Source organism: Halichoerus grypus, chromosome 7 (assembly GCF_964656455.1).
Source record: "Halichoerus grypus chromosome 7, mHalGry1.hap1.1, whole genome shotgun sequence".
Lineage (NCBI taxonomy): Eukaryota > Metazoa > Chordata > Mammalia > Carnivora > Phocidae > Halichoerus > Halichoerus grypus.
In genome coordinates, this window is record NC_135718.1 from 82,050,125 (window position 1) to 82,065,985 (window position 15,861).

A 15,861-nucleotide genomic window follows, 5' to 3' on the forward strand; every position below is an offset into this window, starting at 1 on the left:
AATACTACATAATGTCTGGCGGTATCATCTAGCAATTATTCTTCTACAAAGAGTGAGCATACATTTGGGTTATTTTAGCACCAGGTGCAACATAATGAAGCTCAGAAACAGATCTATTTGGAATAATTTATGCTTCATCTAAAGTAGATCATATGTATTTATCTATTGCAGGCTTTTTACATGGATTAACAAGTAAGATTTTTACAAATCTTAGCACTGCTATGAATCACATTCCTGTGGGTTTTTCATGTCGGGCTTAACTGCCAAGTCCTAACACCTTGAGACTAGACCATCTCTTGGGTTTATGAGTCTATGCCCACAATACTCAGCTGCGTGAGGTTTCACAGGAGTGCATGTCAACAACAATGACCCTTACGTGTGTCCCAGAGGTAGGGAGCTCTGGAATTAGATTAACTGCGTGCAGATCTTAAATACTGATTGAGAACAAGTTTTGAACTGCCTGCACATCCACTAGCTCACCTGTAAAATGAAGCCAGTGATGACAGAAAACCTTCCTCACAGGGCTGCTGTGAGAATTACATGTAGCACATGCAAAACTAAGAGTGCTGGCTGGCATGTGATAAAAAATTAGTAAAGTTCAGCTACTTCTGCTTCATACATAAGCATGTGACCTGAGTTGCGATATCTGTTAACACAGACACAAAATAATCCTAAGTGGGTATCCTTCATGTGATTAGGCTCTCTGACCATTTCTCCAAGCCTCCCAAAGCAAATAAATACAGCTAGTAGTAAACTTTCAGTACCTGAGAGAGCTCTAAGTACGTTATAATTCTTGGCAATTTTGGCAAGCTTTGGGATGTTCTGTGAAATTGGTTTTTAATGAGTTAAACTACTGTATTTGACATTTTTATCCCAATTTCTGGAAGACAGTATACATATTTGGTGAGGACCTACTTTTCCGAACCATAACTGCACATTGGACGTCTGTTTGGAGTGTGTCTGTTTTGCATGATGATGCCAGTTCTCTTCCAGAGGGAGAGGGAGAAGCAGGCTCCTGCTGAGCAGGGAGCCTGACGCGGGGCTCGATCCCAGGACCCCGAGATCATGACCTGAGCCGAAGGCAGATGCTTCACCAACCGAGCAACCCAGGTGCCCCTATTTTTCACATTCTTATCCTTCAGCTTATACTGTGTTGATTTTTACATAAAGCACCCAAACATTTTAGAGCACTTTAAAACTTGTCTTAAACATAAAGCAATATTCTAAGTGGTTGAAGAGTAGTTTCCAAACACATTGGGCATTAAAGGAAAACAAATTTGTGACATGATCAGTCTGGCCATTTGGTACTCTGAAAGGAGTAGAAGCTTACGCTTGACTCTGCTCACCCATTTAAGAAACTTATATATAAAATATATTCCAAGTAAGAAAAGTTTTGTATAGATGAAAAAGTCCTAAGTTGAATACAAATAATTCAGTAAATATTAACGTAGGAATGTCTTAAAATGTTGTTTTGATCTTACTATTTATTATTCATTTTATATTTAGTAATAAATTCAATTTCTTTGTAGGGGAAATGTTATATAACATGACATTAAATGTCATTTACTATCTGAACCCAACAATTAACTATAATTATTTTGTACCAGCTAGGCTAATACTGGTAAAAAGAACACCAGCAGCTATTGTTTATCAACAAGAAAACTGAGACTCAGTGAGAATAACTACTTGAAGAAGGCCACACAGTGAGGTGGACACGTTCCAGGATCTTTCTTTAAGCATCTAGAAACTATTTTATGATGTGCCAAATCCTTGCCAGGAAGAACTTACTATCTTCTGAGGCAAGCCAGGTAAACATACGCTTTTCATAAAACTACGTGTTGTAAACGAGGAACACACTCCCCGCAGGCTGCAAGCTTTCCACCATTCTATATAGGAGCCAAAAGGGCAGGGGTGATGTTTTATTTGACTTCTTATTCTCAAAGATTTCTACAATGTCTACCCCATAGACTACCTCATTAAATGCTTGTTGTTGTTTTATGGCAAAGTGCTGACAAAGCAGTAAGAGAGAGGGAGAGAGAGAGAGAGAGAGAGAGAGAGAGAAGGCTTTATATATAAAGTGACACTTGAACTCTGTCTTGAAAAATAAACACAGCGTGGAGCACTGGGTGTTATACGCAAACGATGAATCATAGATCACTACATCAAAAACTAATGATGTATTGTATGGTAACTAATGTAACATAAGAAATTAAATTTAAAAAAAAAGAAAAATAAACAGAGGTACTCAGGGGGCAAAAGAGCAAAGGATGGAAAATAATGTGTATGACCACAGGCCTGAAAACGGGAAAACACTGGCTATATCAAGGTACTAGGTGTTCAGATGTAAGAGGAAGCTGGAGACAGTGTGGAAGAAGATTCTGGACAGGCAGCTATAGTGCTTTGGGAAGGACAGGCTTTCTGCTAGGTGTGGTGATCCACCTTCTCAGCCACGTGTACGGCCCCCACGCACCAGGACCAGTCCAGGGGCCGGGTGCAGTTTCAGGACCCTCTGGAAATCCGGGCACAAGCCTAAATCTATCTTCCTTGTGTCTCTCGTGGTTGAATCTGAGTCTCTCCACACATAAGCACTGCAATTCTGAATAAAATACAGGGGTGCCATTTAGAGAAGGTTGGGAATGACTATCACAAAAGGGAAGATTTTAGTACTGAAGACTATTCAAGTAAGTTTTCAACGAGTTCCAAAAAAAGGTGCTTCTATACATAGAAAATAAACGTGCCAGCAGGGTACTAATTTATTAACGATGGAATTTGTAAGATGATAAATCTGGGTAATCTAATTTCAAAAGCACTTAGAGGAACTGGGTATTTACATGCATTCTGAGGAAGACATGCTTGAATAAGATTTCTGTGTTATGTGCAATGTAATAACTCCTTATAGGCAGTGCAACCTTAAGCTGTGGGGTTATTGTCTCTACTGGACAGAAATCTTCAAGTAAACCTATACCTTAACAGGTTCTGGGCTCTTAATCAAACAGTAAATGGTAAAATCAAACTCAGGTACATCTATGGTTCAATAATCCTTACACGGGTCTTTTGAATAGTGTCCCAGGATGAGGCTCAGAGACCACGTTGTCCCTCTCCACTTGACCTTATTCCCCTGTTGAGTATCTCTTTCTCTCTGCAGCATCCGTCTGTCTGTCTGTCATGTATCGATCCATCTAAACACGAGTGACCTAATTACATCAAAAACAACAACAACAACAACTGCCCGAAGAGAGAGTGAACAGTTAAGAAAGATGCTTCACTAAACTCAATGAAGGAGGAAGGTCTAAGTTCAGGTTTTAGGGACTGAGGTCATCAGACAAGGTTTAGAGACTAATACGTCCTGACTTACAGCATGCATTCCAGTTTTGTCCTTTTAACTTGTCTTGCCTCCGCACTCTTGAAGAGCAATCACACTGTTACTTTTCTCTGTATTCTTCCCTAACCTTTTTGCTCAATCATCTATTCCATTTCTTCCAACAACACTTCCAAGGCTCTCCAAATTTGAATTAATATTTCTTTCTTTTAAATGCTAGAGTGATTATCACCTATACTGTTACTTAGCAATTACCCATATGATGCCTTATAACAATTTATTTTATGTCAACAGCTAGTCAAATCTACTTTTTAATTTTCTGAAATTATTTGAAAAATATTTTGTACTCTTGGCACATAATAGGTGCTTAACGAATGGCTGACTTATTGAAGTAAACATAAGCTGACATTTTAAAATTTATCTTTTTTGAAATACTTTTGTTTGCTATAGAAAATGGCTTCCTACATATTAATGATAAAAAAAATGAGGCATGATAAAAGAGCCATGTCTATAATTAATCTTTGAGACAATGAATCAAGTGTAAGCCATTATTTCTGTAAATCAGAAATTCAAACTTAATTTCATAAATTAAAAAGATGCATTTTGAGAAATATGGCAAAACATTTCTTTTTACATTAATGTAGTACTTTTTAAACATATCTTTTCCTCAAAAAGTCATTATGCTGTTGCTTGTTGAATAACACTCAGCCATAGCATAGAAAACGAAAGAGGGCTTTTATAGGACCATCTGATTTATGAGAGCATAATTAATTTTTCAGCATTGTCAGTGAAGTTGTGCTTATCACTTTCCAAAATAAAGACAGAGGGGAGAAGGTGAGGCGACCTTATAAGGTATGAATATGGTCAAGCACAAGTGTGGCCTTATTTCCATCTTATAAAAATCTTATAAAAACATTATTTAAAATGATTAAAATATGAACTATTTTTAAAAGAATCTGAAATAAATTTTAAGACAGTCTACGTATTTCCCTGTTGCAAAAATATTTTACTTATTTTCTAAAATACCAAATTCTGGAATGTGTAAACATATTTTCCCTAAACTGCATAACTCCAAACAGCAACAACAAAAGGTACTTGGTTGCTGTTACACAAATATCACGAAAAAAAATCATTTTGATTTGTAGTCAAATCAGTCACTTTGTATCAGGTTTATTAAGAGTTTTCCCCTAATTTTTGTCATCTTCAATAGCTGTTGATTTCAATGAGGGTAAAGAAAGTTGCGAGGATGTTATAAGCCACATGTTCTCTTGATTCATGAGCCCTAACCAGAAAGCCACTGTGGTAGAAAGAAGTAAGTAAAAAGCTCCATGCATGAGACACAAGAAATTCCTTTAATAAACGATTATTGTTACTTATCATGTGCATTAGAACGCAGAAGAACGTTGCAATCTAGAGAGAGGATACGGTAGAAACAGAACCAGAAATGTGAAAGTTAAAAAAAGAAAAATGTGCAGGTCAGGGACAGCAGAAGGTACTGTGCATTGTGATTAGGGAAGACATTGGTTCTGAGAAGCTTCCAGAAGAAGGTAACAGCTGACCACAGTCTTGGGGGACAAGGAAGAGAGTGAAAAGGAGCAGACAGGCATTTGCAGGGCATGGAAAAAGAATGACCAGATGGTGAAGTATGTCATATAAAGGGAAGGGCGTATAAGTTATCTGCACAGTTTAAAATAGTAATGGTTTAAAAATAAGCTCCCATGTTACCACCCACCTCTACTTTCAGAGGGAAGAAGAAAACTGTTCATAGAGAAATACGGGGAATGCAAACAAAGGAGTCATTGCATGCGGTGTCCACACAGGACAGGCGCAATCGGGGTGAGAGGCTGCTCTTTTTCTTACGCAGGATTTTACAGGTCAGTGTAGGTGATGGCCATAAGAATGATTAAGGGCTAGAAAATGTTAAGAAGCACTAGTTTAAACAGAGGGAGAGGAAAATATATGCAAATACTGATTGAAATTTGTCCAGATATATGTTAAAGATAATCTTTTAAGAGGGTGAGGTTCTAAGACAGTAAAATCGTAGTGAGCAAAAACTTCTTTTTAAGGAGCTATCTAAGAATCTTGAGTGAAACACTGCCAACCGAAGCACACACAGAGATATGTCCTTGAGAAGAAAGATGTCTGAGAGACTTGCAGGCCTTGGAAACGTTACGTTAAAAGTGATGAGAAAAAGAGCTGGAGAGAACTCAAATGGTCATTCCATCTGAGAAGACAGTGGACTCTCTCTCTCTCTCCACCCCCCCCCCCACTCTGGGAACAATATTACTTAGATCAAGTTTTACTTCTATTTTGTTGTTAACCTTCAGTTCTCACTCATGTGCCTGGCAAAATAAGGGTTTTAATTATTTGCCTGCACATTCAATATTCAAATAGTGCATTCTTTCTCCATATACTAGAACTTTGAGTTATCAAGGTACTATTGAAAACAGTATAACAATCCATTGAAAGGGCATCTTTAAATATTTTGTCATTAGTGCATTGTTTTATACCTCTGAAGAAACTTGGAATGCATATCTAAACCTTGGATAAAAATATAAAAATAGGTCCCTAAATTTACAGGAAATTTATAAACACAGAATTCTAATCATTTTTCTGCACATATGGGTATCATTATCTCAAATTTGATTAGATTTTCCAAGGTATTAGATATTTGGTTATGTAAAAAGTCTTTATAAACTGAATCGTAAAGTTGATCAAATGATTAAGTAGTCACAACAATTTGCAAGCTAGCAAGACGATGTATTAAGTACATAAGCCTTTCAAACGATTAAAACCTAAAGGAAAATCCTTGCCAAAGTAATTTTACCATAAACACAAAGAAACAAAACTTTCATTTCTATGTGCAAATTGCGAGGAATTTGGCAACAATGAATATGCTACTCGTATTGCTTATGAAAAAGGTACAAGAGACATCTGCTGAACATACTCACTTAGATGGTGTCCTGGTTTTTCAAATACAAGAAAACTTAGGAATAAAAACAAATGTGCAGAGAGAGATCGAAAGCTGGATTCTTAGAAGTGGGGAAAAAATTATCTAATCAATCTGTTTCACAGATAGGGAAAAATTGGATCCAAAATGATGAAGTGACAAGTCCCCATGTAGATTTCAGGGTCAGAACAAGAACCAGGGTTGAATGCTCTGTGAAAGCCCCTGGGTCAAGCTTCTCCCAGGTCCCCGAGTCAAACATATGAAAGTAAGTTAGCTCAGTGGTTCATATAATCACTAAGCTCTCAAAAACAAACTAACACACCATTTCCCACAGGCAGGCAGGGCTGAGCACATGACAGGTTCTTAGGACAGGCTGCTGCTGAATTGACAAAGATCTAAAGGCAGGCAAGAAGGAAGAGCATTCCAAGGCGGAGTTATGGCTAAAAAAACAAATACTATCTATAGGTATTTCTTCCATAGTCTGGAAATATGGCATTTATTAATAAAACAAGACAAAACATGCGTACCTCTCAAAGCTACAATGACCACAGATGACTGAAACTGTGGCATTCTTTTTTTTTTTAATTTGAATTCAATGTAATTAACATATAGTGTATTATTAGTTTCAGAGATAGAGTTCAATGATTTATCATTTGTATATAACACCCAGTGCTCATTACATCATATGCCCTCCTTAATGTCCATCACCCAGTTACCCCATCCCCCTACCTGCCTCCCTTCCAGCAACCCTCAGTTTGTTTCCTAGAGTTAAGAGTATCTTATGGTTTGTCTCTCTCTCTGATTTCATTTTGTTTTATTTTTCCTTCCCTGCCCCTATGTTGATCTCTTTTGTTTCTTAAATTCCACATGAGTGAAACCATATGCTATTTGTCTTTCTCTGATTGACTTATTTCATTTGGCATAATACCCTCCAACTCCATCGACATCTTTGCAAATGGCAAGATCTCATTTTTTGATGGCTGAGTAATATTCCATTGTATATAATATACCACATCTTCTTTATCCATCCATCAGATGATGTACATCTGGCCTTTTTCCATATGTTGGCTATTGTCAACACTGCTGCTATAAACATTGGGGTGCAGGTGCCCCTTTGAATCACTATGTTTGTATCCTTTGGATATGTACCTAGTAGTGCAATTGCTGGGTTGTAGGGTAGCTCTCTTTTCAACTTTCTGAGGAACCTCCATACTGTTTTCCAGAGTGGCTATACCAGCTTGCATTCCCACCAACAGTGTAAGAGGGCTCCCCTTTCTTCACACCCTCTCTAGCATTCTTTATTAGGAAATAAATTGCAGGGACGCCTGGATGGCTCAGTCGTTAAGTGTCTGCCTTCGGCTCAGGTCATGATCCCGGGGTCCTGGGATCGAGCCCCACATCAGGCTTCCTGCTCTGCAGGAAGCCTGCTTCTCCCTCACCCACTCCCCCTGCTTGTGTTCCCTATCTTGCTGTGTTTCTCTCTGTCAAAGAAATAAATAAAATCTTAAAAAAAAAAAAAAGGAAATAAATTGCAGAACAGTTCATGCTGATTTCAATAGAGTCCTTAGTTTCTTTACCAGTGAAATAAATTCTTTAAAAGTCTAAAAATAAAGTTTAATTTCTTTTTCCAGATATATTACCTCTTTTAAATGAAAGGTGGTATGAAATTAAGCTTATGCTGGTGTATTTTCACAATTTCAAACAGCCTAAAAATTATTCTTCTCTAATGTTTTTTTAAAATATGCTAGTTACACTTGGATTGGAGTATTTATGAAAGGAACACAATGTTTTACCATACTTTATTTTTCAAATAATATATTTGGTATAATTTTTATTAAGTTTTATCATGCAGATTTCAGCTGTACTGCAACAACTGATTTAGCTCTGAATCATTGATTCTACTCATTTAATATTTCAATAATAATTAATGCCAATGATTATTGCACAACATAGAAGTTGCAAAAATTATCACATTACCCACCATTTTTTTAAGTTGGAATTTAAACTTTGTTCAAAGCAGGACCAGCCATGGATATTTATCTCCTCATTCTGTCATTAACTGTGTATGTTTGGACAACTTATTTAATGTCCTTATATAATATCTTTATCTTGAAAATTCTAGTAACAATCCTACTTGTAAGGTCCTTACATATACTAACAGATAATGCATGTAAAACAACCAGCAAGGTGTTTGACACATAGCAGATACTCAAAAAATTCTCCACTCATTTGCATTTCAATTTGCTGGATCTACAGAGACATTTAAACATTATGACAATTATACAATATTTTTTTTTTCTGAAATGTATCTTATTTATCCATACTTATTCAGATAAGCTAAATGTAAGTCAATTAGCAAAAACAGAAATCGGTGTCATTCATTATCATCTGCATTGCTTCAGAGGAGAAGCGTCTCATAAACAACTCGTATCTCTGAAATCTGTGCATGTATCTGCAGGTAAAGATGATTGTTACTGTCAGGGAATGTCATGGGAATCATTTCAAAGTGGTCCTTACACTTGCACTGATCCACCTGCTTGTAAGCTGTCAAATAGTTTCCTCAAGGCCAGGCCTGCACACTGCGTATATAACACATATATGCACGGGGATAGCACTGGTAGGGTACTTCCAGGGTCTGTGCTAAATGCTTTAACAAGCTCATTCACCATGTGTTGTATGTTCCTTTTTTTTTTTTTTTCCCTCCTTTGTGGCATCTTTATTTTTCTATCTTGTACATGAACAAAGTGAACATGGTCAGAAAAATCAGCTGCACTGAAACACTTCAGCCGACGGTAAAACAGAGGGCACGTGGACATGGAAGGGCAGGGTGGCAATTCCAGACTAGCTTGCCCCAAAGGGCTTATGCTCCAAGCCCGCAACAAGAGGCTGCTCTGGCCAGGACTGTGCAGTGCATCTCTGGGGAGGAGCAACAAGAAGGACCAGTCACAACAGGGACTGCAGCTGGGCATGAGTTTATTGGCTTCTGGCCTCAAGCTCCTGCAGTTGATGAAGTTGATGAGCCCATTGGTGGAAGAGTCATGAGAGGTCCCTGGGCTACTGCCGTCAAGCTCAGGCTCGATTTTCTTGGCCAGCTGCTTTCCCAGCTCCAGCCCCCACTGGTCAAAGCTGTTGATGTCCCAGATGATACCCTAAATGAAGATCTTGTGCTCATACATGGCAATCAAGGCTCCCAGAATGAATGGTGTGAGCTTGGTGAACACAACAGAGTTGCTTGGCCGATTTCCTTCAAAGACCTTGTGTGGCAACAGCTTTTCCAAGGCCTCTGGACTCTTCCCTGCAGCCTGCAGCTCCTTCTGGGCCTCTTCTGTTGACTTCCCCTTCATCAGGGCCTCAGTCTGGGCCAAAAAGTTGGCCAGGAGGATCTTGTGATGCAAACCCTTCCTTATCGGGTGCTGGGTCTGGCCTGGGATGAGGAAGTCACAAGGTATCATCTCGGTGCCTTGGTGGATGAGCTGGTAGAAGGCATGCTGGCCATTGTTCCCTGGCTCCCCCCACACAATGGGGCCCGTCTGGTGGTCCACACGAGTGCTGACTTGGTGACGTACTTCCTGTTGGACTCCATGTCACCCTGCTGGAAGTAGGCAGCTAAGCGGTGTAGATACTGGTCATAGGGCAGCATGGCCTGTGTCTCACACCCAAAGCAGTTGATGTACGAGACACCCAGCAGAGCCAGCAGGACAGGGGCGTTCTTCTCCAGGGGCGTTGCACAGAAGTGCTGGTCCATCCAGTGGGCCCCTGAGGGCAGCTGCTCGAAGTTGTCAAATCCCACATGCAGTGCAATGGAGAGTCCAATGGCTGACCACAGCAAGCAGCGTCCTCTTACCCAATCCCAGAACTTGAATGTTTTGAGGGTCAATCCCAAACTCCTTCACTTTGGTTGTGTTGGTAGACAGGGCAACAAAGTGCTTCGCAACTGCAGAAGGGTCCTTGGCTGACAGGAGAAACCACTCCTTCGCCGTCTCCGCATTCATAATGGTCTCCTGGGTAGTAAAGGTCTTGAAAGCAATGATGAACAGGGACGACTCAGGGTTCAGAGTGGCCAGGGTTTTGGTGATGTGGGTCCTGTCGATGTTGAAGACAAACCAGACCCGGGGACTTCCTGAAGAGTACGACTTAAGGGCTTCGGTCACCATGAGGGGTCCCAGGTCAGAGCCGCCAGTGCCAATGTTAATGACGTCTGTGATGGGCTTGCCTGAGTACCCGTTCAAGTCACAGCTCCGGACTCGCTGGCAGAAAGACTTCATCTTCTCCAGGACCCTGTTGACCTCTGGCATCACATCCTTGCCATCTACCAGGATGGGTGTGTTTGCCCGGTTCTGCAAGGCCACGTGCAGCACCGCCCAATCCTCTGTGAAGTTGATCTCGCCACTGAACATGTGCTCCCGGACAGCCTCCACACCCCTGGACTTGGCCAGGTCCACCAGCATCTGCATCACAGTTTCGGTCACAAGGTTCTTTTGAGTAATCCACCAGAATATGCCCATGGTTGGTGTTCAGGTTCAAGCGGAAGTGGCTGAAGCGTTCCTTGTCCCCCTCGAAAAGGCGACGCAAGTTGAGGTCAGAGCCGTGCTCGCGGGACCATTTCTGCAGCTTCTGGAACTGCGGATTCTGGGTGAGCGCAGCCTTGGTGACAGCAGTGGGTTACATGGGCTTGGACGAGCTTGGAGGAGGAAGAGGGGGTAGACGGCACGTAGCTAGCCTGTATGTTCCTTTCATGACACCATGAAGAGGCTATTATTCCTGCTTAGTACAGGACGTACCCCAAGTACCTGGTCTGAGATAATGAGGAGCAGAACCGATTTCAAACGAGGCAAGCTGAGTCCTCGCCACATATGCCTGAAGACCCCTCCTGCCGCCTCACGTGGCTGCCGTGGAAAGAACACAGGCAAACAGAAACCACGTCATCTGACCCCTGGTTCTTTTATCTTTGTGTTCAGAAACCAGTAGGTAGTTGGTCTAAGGGATCGAGAAGGTCTCCTTTTTGGAGTGGGCCCTGATGCTTTCCCCAGTCCAGGTGCTTTCTGAGTGGGTCCGCGCTTGTCTGCTGGCCTGTGGCTTCCATGAGTGTGGTACTGTACCTGTGACCTTGCCTCTGTTCCATTCTTCTCCCCATCTCCAATTTATCATCACTTCCTAAATGTTTATTAAATTCATGCGGCCTACTGTTATGCATTCAAATCTTTCTGAACACATAAGACTAATTTTGCATATCCAAGTACAATTTCATAGATCTCTGTACTTCTATTGCTATAAGAGACCTCACACGGAGTCAAGTTCAAAGGGCCAAAACAATGTTACCCTAATATTTCCAGTACTTTACAAAAGCCTAAAGATATTGACCATTTATTTACCAACCATTGCCCACCTCTCACCTAAAGCTACACAGATTACCAAAAACATCTAGCTTCTTGGATTATAGTGAGGAGTCTGCTTGTCTCATTCTTTTTTTTTTAAAGATTTTATTTATTTATTTGACAGAGAGAGACACAGTGAGAGAGGGAACACAAGCAGGGGGAGTGGGAGAGAGAGAAGCAGGCTTCCCACTGAGCAGGGAGCTCGATGTGGGGCTCGATCCCAGGACCCCAGGGTCATGACCCGAGCCAAAGGCAGACACCTAAGGACTGAACCACTCAGGCGCCCCTGCTTGTCTCATTTTGATGAGACATTCCGATTGGCAGGCATATGTAGATTTGCAAATAAAATAAAAAATTTTAAGTATAGGGTCTGCAGAGAGGAAATAATTAAAATATGTCCTAAGGAAAAAAGCTTGAAAACCAGTAAGCTAGTAAATCCCAAAAGTTACATGCCCAAAAGTTGTAATGAGAGCCAGGAGCGCCGAAATCCAATCTGTTATTTACACTGTATTTTTTTTAAAGAAAAGAAAGATGTTAAAAGTGTAGATTGCCAAGTTTAAAATATACAGATCTATCTCATTCCTTTAAGCCAAATCTTGATAAGAAAAGAATTTGAGCTTCTAAAAGAAGTGACATAAATCCCATATTTAACATAAAAGTAGGCATCTGCCTGATTTTAGGAGCGTGCATGCAGTCGTTAGGATACGCGCTGTTTGCCCCATGCCTGCATTCCACCATTCCATCCCTTTCTCTCCAAGAGTGAAGCTAACAAGTAATTTAAAAATAATTGAAGAATTAAATCCTCATTGGTAACGTCATTTTCCTTTTTTGCCTATGCCTTCAGCAGACTTATTCCAGCAACTCCATTAATATAGCTGTTGCAAAATAAAGGAAAAAAAAAGAAGAAAGCTGAGCAAATGGCTTTTAAAATTAAAAAAAAAAAAAGATAACATATTGTGTTACTTGGGATAGCAGTCAAGTCTAGAGGCAAAACAGAAATAACAGATGCAATATAAATTCAGAGTTATGTGTGTCACACAGGAACCCAGGCTTACCAAATCAGCCCAATATGCTCCACCTGAGGAAAGACTGCAAGAGATGATTGGAAATTGCACCAGCAACATAAACGGGGAGACAGCCACACTGTAATCCTGATTCGGTAATAAATTTTGGAAAAAAAATGTATACTGATTGGATTTCTTATTAAAACTTCAATCAAAGAGAAATTTCTTCCAAATCAATATAGGCCTCTAAAATGTTCTGTGGACTGAGATTTTAAGATCCACTGTAATTGAATGAAGTTACTAGTTTGGACCTAATTAAATTCTATCTGAAAGCTAGTCACAGAGGTGCTTTGTTATTTTGTCGGTGCCTTAGTTGCATCACTGGGCTGTTTTTGGGAGCAGCCTAAGTAAAACGCATTATAATTCTGATGGAGAATTAAAGGTGGGTGCATAATTTATTGAATGAGTAATTCGACATAATGTTTCTACTGATGTTAGAACGGGCAGCTAGGCTCCAGCAGCATACCTGGAGGCCAGCCAGGAGGAAGGGGCAGCCAGCTCGCTCGCAGGCAGATCAGAGGCGCGTCGGGGCAGCGCGCACAGGAAGCCACGTCGCACCAGCCGGGCCCAAGATGCCGTCGGCCAGGACGGAAAACCCTGACCAAATTAGGAACAAAAAGCGGGAACCGCTGCTTCCGGCCCCAAGTAATGAATATTCCGCCCCCTCGTTAACAACTGTCCGTAGAAGACAGAGACCCACCCCAGGGCGCACCGCGCACTCTCCTTCTCTGGAGCGCACCTGCTCTCCTGTCTGCTCAAGTCAACTTTCCCGCTCACGTGGCTCGTCCGCTGTGCTGCGTGTCTGTCTGTCCCTGAATTCTTTCTGGGGACAAGACCAAGAGCCTCTGGGGACATCTTTAGGATGCGTGGAGCCCCAGAGCCCGGGTCTCCCCACCTCACCAGGCAACAATGATACACACTCATTAATCACCTAATGCGTGTGTGACACATTATATAAGCCACTAAAAGCCTGCGTTTATTTTGAATTGTTCCAGAAGGAATTCTTTCTACAGTAATAACTCTTAGTTGTTAGATGAAAAAGTGCAGGAATGCCCTCTCCCCATAGAACAAGACAGCAAGAAAGTGAAAATGAAAAGACATCTACACCATGCATTTTTGGGTAAAACTACTGGTTCTGTCTACTCGCCCTCCCACTGCTCATACCCTCTGACATGTAACTGTGTAATTCCTTCACTGACGTTTTCCTGACTTCTCCTATTGAACAGAAAAAATAACCTCACCCATCCCTAATAGAGAAGAGGATCTGAGGGGAGAAAAAAGAAGAAAGAAAATCCTTTCAATCACTTAAACACACAGTAAGCATTTTCTTACAACTGTGGGAATAAATGATGTCATATTACACTTTCTATCCATATGGACAGATCCTCAGCAGCCACAAATTGGACAATCAGTGCCAGTTTCCAAAACAACTTTCTTGAGTTTCTGTTTTCAGTGGTCTGGCTTAGTTATGTTGAAATCCTAATTCCCAAATGTTTGGTATCTGGGCGGGGCGGGGGGGGGTCTTTGCCAGGTAATTAAGTCACGAGAGTAGAGCCCCCATTATCTGCCTCTCATGAGGGCATGGGATCCGTGTCCTTCTAAGAAGACACATGGACAGATGGTCTCTCTCTTGGCCACATGAGCGAGCTTACCATGAGAAGGTGGCTGTCCGCGAGCCAGGAGGCAGATTCTCACAAGACATCAGATTTGTTGGTGCCTTGAACTTGGACTTCCCAGCCTCCAGTACCATGAGAAATAAATGTTTGTGGTTTAAGCCCCACAGTCTGTGGTCTTTATGTTATGGCAGCCCAAAATAAGACAGTGACATCTTTCAGATGCCTGGATACAACTCTGAGTCACTAGTGGTCAGAATAGAAGTTACTATTAAATTCTAACAGCAAAATTACTAAGTCCACTTTCTGTTGTAAAGCACAGTCCTTTTGCTAGCTCTTTGATAGAATAGTGATCAGGTAACATGATGCCATCTTTTCTTTATTATTACTTTTGGCTTAACACAGTGATTTATTTTTTCCTCAGGATTATGTGTGTTTCCTGGGCTCTGTGGGGGTGGTTCTTCTTGATATGGTGTTGACTACGTCACTCATTTAATGACATTCTATTGGGAGCTCAGTGGGGCTGACACCCAAGATCCCATCCTGACAGGCCATCCATACACTGTAATAGCAGGTGCTGATAATTATGAATAACAGCAAATTTTAAATTAACTGCATAATTAAATCCTCATTCACAGCACTGAGTTGTTGTTTTCAATCTATGCAAGTGGATCAAGTGGGAAGCAAAGACTGGGCCACTAAGAGATACTAAATACTCAAGAGGCTTGTGCACAACCTAAAAACTCAGTGGGCAGCCTGTGAGTGCCAAAGAGGTTCCACGGCAATATCAGACTTGACCAAAACCAAAAATGACCTTGGAAGATTGTGGCAGATTAGTTCCATAGAGGACCCATCATCTGACCTAAATCAAAGATCCTGAACCTAAATCAAAGTGTTTTTTACCACTTAAAATCCAAACAGATTCTCTTCAAAATATACAAAGAAGAGAAAGAAATTGTATGGCAAGATAAAACATGTCACACTTGCCAAATATCAATCCTATCAAAGACAAAGACTTCCATGAACTCACACTGACAGGGAATATTTTTGGTTGTATTCCAAAACTGTTATCAAACCTAAGCAAAGGACCTAGGAATGTCACCTTATTATTAGGTGCAGAAGTGTTTCATAAAATTTTCTGAGACCGAAAAATTGTTCAGCAACTGAACAGAGTAAAAAATAAAATTAAAACCTAATAACTATAACTATTCTGAAGACAGGCATTTTTTTCCCAAAGAAATATATAAAAAAAATATTGGCTGCCCATGAGGAAATATGTATTTCTTGTAAACATTAGCAAATACTACACTGTGATTTTCAACTTTTTTCTACTGAGAGCATAGAAACTGGATAGAGGTATGAGAGCCCAATGTTGTCTATATTTGGGGATCAACATTCTTTGGAAATAAATGTCTATGTTCTTTCCTAATCTAATAATCTGTGATTCTATAATTTGATATTAAACTCAGATCTTTGTATCACAGAATTTATGATTTTAAAAGAACTTCAAGGATTCTTACTCATTCATTCAATACTTGAT

At 40.5% G+C, this 15,861-nt stretch overlaps 1 protein-coding gene and 1 pseudogene across 7 annotated transcripts in view; both read right to left on the reverse strand.

The window, feature by feature from the left end:
• The window catches only part of PCDH15 (protocadherin related 15), a 1,707,782-nt gene that overhangs the window by 604,315 nt on the left and 1,087,606 nt on the right, over positions 1-15,861 (reverse strand). The window lies entirely within an intron of this gene.
• Positions 9,035-10,931, reverse strand: LOC118518173 (glucose-6-phosphate isomerase pseudogene; annotated as a pseudogene).